Below are 8,547 nucleotides of genomic sequence, written 5' to 3'. Positions count from 1 at the left end.
TTTTGCCCCCAACTTTTCTCTCTCCACTTACCAAGAAATCATAATCCTTATAAATCTTTATAAGCTAGTTACTGAACATTTTGTATCAGGGAACCCCCATCTCCCTCTCCCCCCCCCCTTCTTTCTCTCCGTGTGTGTGTGTGTGTGTGTGTGTGTGTGTGTGTGTAATATGCATGTTTGTGTTCATGTGTGTGTATGTATGTAATATGCATGTTTATGTTCATGTGTGAGAGTAGGCATACATGTGCCACAACTTTTTTTTTCTTTTTTTGATTTTGACTCCTGATTTTATTATTCACTTTCTTTTTCTATTAAAAGTAGTCTTCGGTGGCTGGGAAGCCTGGCCTTGCAACACCAGAGTCAGTTGGAGCTTGTTTTTTGTTGGAAGGAGTGGGTGGGTGGGGCACCCGGATGAGGACAGAAGACTCTCACTCTGCTGGTAGTCTTGGGTGGAGAAGATGAACTGCACTTGACAGAGCCTGGGGTGTGGTGAGAGAGGGTGAGGCAGGAATGACAAGGTGGGGAGGGGACCCACCTCAGTCCCCAGCTCCATTCTCTTCTACTATATCTCCACTGGTGGCATTCTCTGCAGTCTTGGAGGCCTTCATTTTCTTCTTTTTCTGGGTTTTTTGACTTGCAGAACTCTGGAGAAGCCTTCAGCTCTGCATCCTGAACCTCCATCTCAGACTTGTACAGGTCAGGCTCAAAGGGACCACTGGTTATCAGCATGGGGCCATTGAGCATGAGTAGAACTGTAAATTTAAACTGAGCAACAAACTCACCCTCCTTCTCATAGAAAACATTGAATGGCTGCAGTAACTCATGCTTGGTACACTCTACCACGCCCATTCAAGCCTTCTTCTCATCTTCAAATGCTCTTAAATTAAACAGCATGGCATCAAAATGCCTTTCCACCTCACTGAAAAAGGCATGTGAAAGTTTTATTTTTAGGCCATATTGTTTAGAGGGGTCTCACATGTAAATGGTGGTTCTCTGTCCTGCATCTTTGGCCTCACCTTCTCCTGAGCTGACAAAGATATCCACAGCATAAACCTCATGCACCTCAAATTCTGCCCTTTCATGATCCTTCTTCTGCTGGTCTGTAGGATTCTGGATAATGGTTTTCTCTCCGTCGATCACATGCTGCTGCAACTGGTATTGTAAGAATATAATTTCAAATCTCAGCATGAAGTTAAAATTAAATGTAAGAATGTAATTTCAGGTTGAAGCATGAAGGATTCTTAGGTTTGGAATTTCAATTTGCACTCAAATATTAGCTGCCCCCAAGGCACATCCCAGGAGGAGTACATTCCAAAAGCTCAAACAAACATTCCAGAGGAAAGGACCCAAGATAAGGGAGATGAGCCCTTAATATAATACACCTGGATAAACAAAAGCCACTTGAATGAATTCCCCTGGATTATAAAGATAAAGGTGTAAATTTGAGTTACTTAGGAACCGAGCCTGGGAATGGACACCAGGCTTGGAAACAGCTGTTTGAAATCTTTTTTAATGTTGTCCAAAAAGCAATTAACTGTCCTTGTGAACTCTTATATAAATCACCCTTTGCCTCAGCTTGGGATTCCTTCTCACCTCTGAGCAGAAGGGCCCTGGTACACCGGCCACTATCAATTCATCAATAAACCTCATGCGATTGCAGCAAGTCCCATCCGTGAGTATCTCTGGGGTAGCGTGTCCCATGATTTTGGATCTTTACGGTCCAACAGTGTGACAACATACCTTCTATTGGTGTGCAATTAAATGAGTGAGCAACTTTGCTCCAGGCTTCTGTCACTTTTGTGCTCTGGTTTCCAGATTTGACCAGTCAGTTGTAAAGCAGCTTTGGCACATAAGTGAGTCGCCTTAATGACATCTGCTTTCTGCCCCGTGACTTGGGTCCCCTGAGCTACACCAATTACAAAAATGTGAGCCACGTTGGCAATGAACCCATCCACATGAACCCCAAGGTCAATTTTTACCAAGTCACCTTCCTTTGAAGACCCCCCAAACTGGAGAGACCCTTACTCAAGTCTCGGGAAGTCTCAACCACCCACAAACTCCAAGACACTGTACCTGGATGCTATCAGCAGAGGTTTATTAGGGAAGAGAGCTGGCAGCCAGCGGTCAAACTGCACACTCGAGCAGGAGTAGAGTTTGACCAAGCCAGTCAGTCTGAGGAGAGTTTTTTTAAAGAGGTAGACCACAAACCAGGGGAGTGGGAAGGGGGGTGAGGGGTTGTCAAGGATACATAACATAAAAATAGTGGACCATTTCAGAGGAACTCACCCTAAATGATTTAGAGTCATATGAAAATCACTCTGCACACTCATTCTTCTCAAGAATGTAGTTTTACCATGTCTCTGTGTCCTACCCTGTCATTACCAACTATTTCAGGTTAACTATTTCTCACTTGCTCTGGTCCTAGCCCCACCTAGATGACTTGCATCTTTTTTGTGGTCAGGAATGTGTCTTCCTGCTTTGGGCCTACCCCACCCACAGGTGGATTCTTTTCCTTGAGGCTTGAGGGCCTAAAATCTTACATTCAGTTCCACCTTCTGGAACCTGCATTCTCTTGCTCAGGTTTAGGGTAAAGAAAAAAAAAAAAATATATATATATATATATATATATATATATATATATATATATATCATAAAATGGTCTTTATAATTTTTTACTCTATACCTTGAGTATATAGTCCTGGTCACTCTTAGAAGGGGAGAAGTGACACACACAGTTATTTATGGAAATGCTGGTAGGAAAGGCAATACCTTTCTTCAACTCCTTTTCCTTCATGAAGATCTTCCCTGTCTCTTCCATAATCATGGTGTCACTTTTCTCACACAAGCTCAGCACAGACACACTTGAGCTGGAAGCTTCCACCAATGATTGAAGCTCCTGATTGGTGATGTTCCTCTACATCTTATACTTGGTCACGACCAGGTCCTTGGTGATAGTTTGCTCCTGATGCTTGTCTTCACCCGACATCTTCCTACTGCTACTACTGCAGCTTTACTTTCCCTGAGCCTTCATTTCCCTTCCCAGCCACAAGCTGTAGCTAGAGTCTCTTTGATCCTGGAGGAAAGCTTGAGCAAGCAAGGGAGCGGGAGGGTGGGCAGAGAAAACAGAGCCACAACTTTTTAAAGATCATAGGCCAATCACAAGTATTAATCCTTGCTTTCCATCTTGTTAGAGACAGAATTTCTTTTCATATGTTAGACTAGCTTGCCTATAAACTTCTGGGAATCTCCAGTCTCTGCATCCCATCTCACCCAAGGAAGTGCTGTGATTACATATGTGCACTACTGCCTCCAGATATATAGAGATCCTGGGGAGATAAATTTTGCATGACAAGTACTTCATCCATTGAGTCATCTCTCTAGCTCCATTCTTAGTACTATACACTAGCTAATGATATTTAGCATCTAAACTACAAAACAGCCCCATGCCCGTTATTTTGTGTATATTCTTTATGTTATCTTTCATCTCCATCTTGCTTCCCTTGGTTGTGGAATAACTTAGGTGAACAGCAAAAATAATACTATATAACTTTGAGGCTATGCCAGGAAGATTATGCTGGGTCTGAACAGTGCAGGAGGTGGGCACCATTTAAGAAACTTGACCATAGAGAGTACATGGAGATCTTCCAGCTACCAACTAAGGTTTACTGTCAGCTAATAGGCAGCATAAAAAATGAGCCATGAGAGTCATCTGCAAACACATCCCAGGGAGCAAAAGAAACTTGCCCTTGTTTACTATTGCTGATATCTGGGAAAGGCCTCAGAAGGCAACCTTTCCACCTTGGTAACACCTAGTTAATGCCCTAAAATAACTTGAAGGCAACACACATGCCAGCCCAGACTACTAAAACCATCAAAACTCTCAATTACCATTGATGGAGAAAATAAGATATTTCATAAAAAGGCCTAATTTAAACAATATTTATCCACGTTATTGAAAGTGCTTTAAGGAAAATCCCAACTAAAGGAGGTTAACTACACCCATAAAAAGACAGAAAATAACTAATCTCTTACCAAGAAAAGAAGGGAAGCACAAACACGCACGCGCACGCACACACACACACACACCATCATCACTAACCACTACCACTCCACCCAGATCCTAGGGTCCCCAAAGACCACCAGGGGTCAAACTCACATGCAAAACATCAAGGATAGATATTACCTCAGGGTAGAGAGTTATAAAAGGCTATTTCAAGCAAGAGGACCCAAGAAGCAAGTTGTTGTAGTGAAGACCCCCATATTCAGGAGACCCTTCCTCAAGTCTCAGGAAATCACGACCACCCAAAGATCACAAGAAACCATACCTGGATGCAATCAGCAGAGGTTTATTAGGGAAGAGAGCTGGCAGCCAGCCGTCTGACTACATACTCGCACAGGAGTAGAATTTGACCCCGCCAGCCAGTCTGAGGAAGGTTTTAAAGGGAAAAACCACAAACCAGGGTAGTGGGAAGGGGGTGAGGGGTTGTCAAGGATACAAAACATAAAAATAGTGGTACATTTCAGAGGTACTCACCCTAAATGATTAGAGTCATGTGAAAATCACTCTGCACACTCATTCTTCTCAAAAATGTAGTCTTACCATGTCACTGCCCCCTACACTGTCATTACAAAATATTTCTCACTTCCTGCAGTCACAGCCCCACCTAGATGGCTTGTATTTTTTTATGGTCAGGAATGTGTCTTCCTGCTTTGGGCTTTTCCCACCCACACCCACAGGTGGGCCTACTGCCTGAGGCTTGAGGAATGTAATCCAGCAAGTGTCCTCTGATTCAGGGATAATGTCCTTCACCCGAAATGTGCCCCTGGGTAGTGAAGGCCTGAAATCTTATTTTCAGTTCCAAGTTCTGGAACCTGTACTTTTCCTGCTCAGGTATAAGGCAAAAAAGTCTACACATATTTCATAAATTGGTCTTTATAATTTTTCACTCTACAGTAGTCATTATATGAGTCAGATATCTACAGAACACCTCACCCTAAAACAAAAGAATATACCTTCTTCTCAGCACCTCATGGGACCTTCTCCAAAACTGCACATATAATCAGTCATAAAACAAGCCTTAACTGATACTAGAAGATATATATAGTATGTTGCACTGGTCCTGCCAGTTGAATAGTCCTCTGAGGGGGAGTGAAGATGATTACAGGAAAAACGGAAAAAAAGACTCAGAGATGAAGGTTAGAAACCAGAAGGGCTGCAGGTCTGTACCAAGCCAGCCCAAAATGTATTTCTCATGGCCTTTATATACTTTACAGTATCATGGGAAACAAAGTCGTGGGAGACAATGGCTGAAGTACATTAGATATCTATCTCCATCCAGAGCCTCCCTGTTCCTTCCTTGAAGAGCAACAAAGCATTCAGCCCCTTTCCTTGAGCTTCAAGTGTATCCCCTCTTATCATTCCATACATCAGCAGGCCAGGAAATCTGCCAGTAGATCCTAGCCCACCATGACTCTGCCTGACAGGCAGGCTTTCACAGAAGCAGGTAAAATGATTCCTGACAGCTCTCTCTTTTTTATTCTATACAAGCCAAAGCTGTCTCAGCTATTGGTGCAGAAAGACTGTGCCCATCTTAAGCACCCCCTCAAGAACTGTGAATCTTATTTGTCTTCAGAACATGAATCCTGGCATCCATGCCCTGTTTTAAGTCGATCCACCTCTAAGAGAATTGTACCCATCTTTGAATACTACCCACTGTAATGGTTGATTTAACCCATTAGGTTACAGATTTGAGCCAAATATGATGGAGATCTTCACAAATGTTCAAAAAGGAATGGAAAACACACTTAATCACAAGTGGTAATAGGCATAATTCTATAACCATTAGAATACCCAAGGCAAGTACTGAGAAGACCAAATGAGTAAAAGAAGACCAGGAAGGCATGCTCTTTCTTAATTGTTCTAACCATTCAGAGGCAACTTTTGTGGTATCTTTTAAATTCAATTCAAAATTTCTTAATGCAATTGAATTAGATCCAAGGAAATGTTAAAAATCAGGCCAAACATCTTTAAGATGCAAAGGTGCCCAATCCCAACCTAGTTGGCTTTCATTATACCCTTTAGGAGTAAAACAAATCCACTAGTATTCTACATGACATTACAAACATGATCTTACCTTCAGCCCTTGAATGTTGTCTCCTAAATACTGTACTACTTCACATAACTCATTTATCTTTTGTTCTAACTTGATAATTATATCTTCTTGCATCCCTAAGGCTAAGGTAACATTCTTAGACAAATCATTAACAAAATGAGTAGTTTGAACAGATTGAGACAACATTACTACAGCAGCAGTAACAGTAGCTATAATAAATACTATAGCAAGAATTCCAGCAATGATCAATCCAACCATTCTTTTAGGTCTACTCAAAGCTTTCTGAATTTCATCCAACTCTTGCAAGTCTCTATCTTCATACCAAGGTTCTAAAACATTGACTGGAAGAATAACAAATGAAGGTTGATGAAGTACCCTAACAGAAATTCTTTGTACAATGTCAAGAACACAATTAGTCAAGTTACAGTCATAGCAAGTTACATTGCTATTACATCTAAACCCATACATAGTGATGTAACCTTTCCCTATCAACAACACATATAGTGGGGAAATACAGACAATTTCATTTCCTGCTGACATCAATATGAACCCAGGTTCTATCCTCATTTAGTAGCTGTGTTAGTTGGCCTAACATCCTCTAGGACTGCAGCAAGCTTCCAGATATGAGTCTGCGGTGATCCACTGTCTGAGCACCAAAGTCCTGCAGACAGTCCTTTTTCCCACTCATTAGTGTTTGTTTGAGGATTCTCCTCTGTTCTTTCTATCTGATAACTCCTCAAGTTGACATCAGGAAGTGGTTCATCAGCATCAGCATCATCAGTCTGGTCGATTGCTTTTTCTGCATGGCAAACCAAACACTCTGGAGGCCATCTGGCAATTTCAGAATCCTAAAGAAAAACATAAACACACGCTCTTTCCCATATTAACACGCTGGATCAAGACCATGCCAAATGCCATTTCAGAGCCTTCCATTTCACCTGGGCATAAGTTTGACAAATTGTAGGATGCCATAGATGCTCAGCAGCAGGGTCTCTCTTGGCATCCAAGGTTAAAAATTTAAAATAAAGAGTGAGTGATTTGAACTATTTTGTGGTGAAGGAGTATATGATTACCCTTTTTTACAAGGTCCCCTTTAATTACTGGAGGTCAAGCCTCTATCCCCACCTTGGCAAGATTAGAATCGCCACGACTTGGAGAAGGGAGGAGATGTCAGGGGCAGCCCTGCTTATACACTGAAGGCCTTAAATCAGCCATAAGCCTAAAATCAGCAATAGGCCTGCATACATGCTTGCTAACACAAAGTCTTGGGTCTCTGTGGGAAAACACTGAAACAGATGGCTATAAGCTATTGTAAACAGGCAGCTTTTGTGGAAATTTACCAGCCTGAGTAGTCATAGACCTTGTAAATAGGCAGCCTTGGCAGATAGTACCAACTTAGATAAGGACAAGTGAATCATAGGCAGATTCATAGTGACCTGTCCCCTGAACCTTCACCCAGCTGCTACCGTGTTCAGAAAGATATCTGTACTTCCCCTGAACACCTATGCTCCTGTGTGATCCCCTTCCCCACATCCTGCATTTTTGTGTTTATAACCCCTGTGTTAAAAAGTAAAAATTATGATTAGATAATTAAAACACACACACAAAAAAAAATAATTACCCTTTTTTATTTTTTGTAGCTGATTATTTAGAGCTCCACAGGCTCATTCCATAAATTCCTATCCTTGTGGATTGTATGGAATACCTTTTTTATGAATGATAGACAACTGGTCACAGAAACACTGAAAAGTTTGACTTATATATCCAGACCCACAGTTGTTCTTGATTATGTTAAGTTGTTCTACCATGGCAAAGCATTTTAAGCAATAAAAGATAACAGGCTTAGTGGCCTCCCCTGTTTGGCAGTGACCATAATGAAACCTGAAAAGGTATCTATAGAAACATGCACACATCTTAATCTACCAAATTCAGGTATGTGTGCAACATCCATTTGCCATAACTGATTGGACTCTAGACCTCTAAAATTAACCCCATAATGAGGTACTGAATAATGTTCAATACAAGAGTCACATTGACAAACAATTTATTGTGTAGCTTCTCTAGATATATAAAATTGTTTTCTTAAGCTTTGACTATTTTGATGATGCAAAGCATGTGATTGTGGGAGCTCAGTTTGTGTCAAACCTATTGTTTGAATGGCTTTGTCTGCAATAGCATCACTTTCTGTGAGAGGTCCTGGGAGTCCTGAATGAGCGTAAGTATGTCCTACATAGCATAGTTGGGTGCATGCTATCATATTGCATGACATCATTGTATTTGAGAAAAAAATGATCTTGAACTTGGCTGTTAGTTGTATCAATTTCTAAAACTTGTAAAGCTATAGCAATATAGTCACTATCAGTATAAAAATTAAAAGAACAACCATTTATCTTTTAAACTATAGTTGTAACAACTCTACAAATTGAGCTGAAGC

General features: G+C 41.2%; 1 pseudogene across 1 annotated transcript; it reads right to left on the bottom strand.

Moving 5' to 3' along the window:
- Positions 1-536: 536 nt before the first annotated feature.
- Positions 537-2,986, bottom strand: LOC117704334 (proliferation-associated protein 2G4-like; annotated as a pseudogene). The gene is made up of 3 exons (XR_004606223.2): positions 2,684-2,986; positions 1,718-1,991; positions 537-1,146 (listed from the first exon to the last, which is right to left on the bottom strand). The product of XR_004606223.2 is annotated as a proliferation-associated protein 2G4-like (transcript).
- Between the last annotated feature and the right edge of the window lie 5,561 nt (positions 2,987-8,547).

This window comes from Arvicanthis niloticus, chromosome 2 (assembly GCF_011762505.2).
Source record: "Arvicanthis niloticus isolate mArvNil1 chromosome 2, mArvNil1.pat.X, whole genome shotgun sequence".
Taxonomy (NCBI): Eukaryota; Metazoa; Chordata; class Mammalia; order Rodentia; family Muridae; genus Arvicanthis; species Arvicanthis niloticus.
The sequence above is the reverse complement of the archived record's forward strand: the minus strand, read 5'-3'. Positions and strand labels throughout refer to the sequence as shown.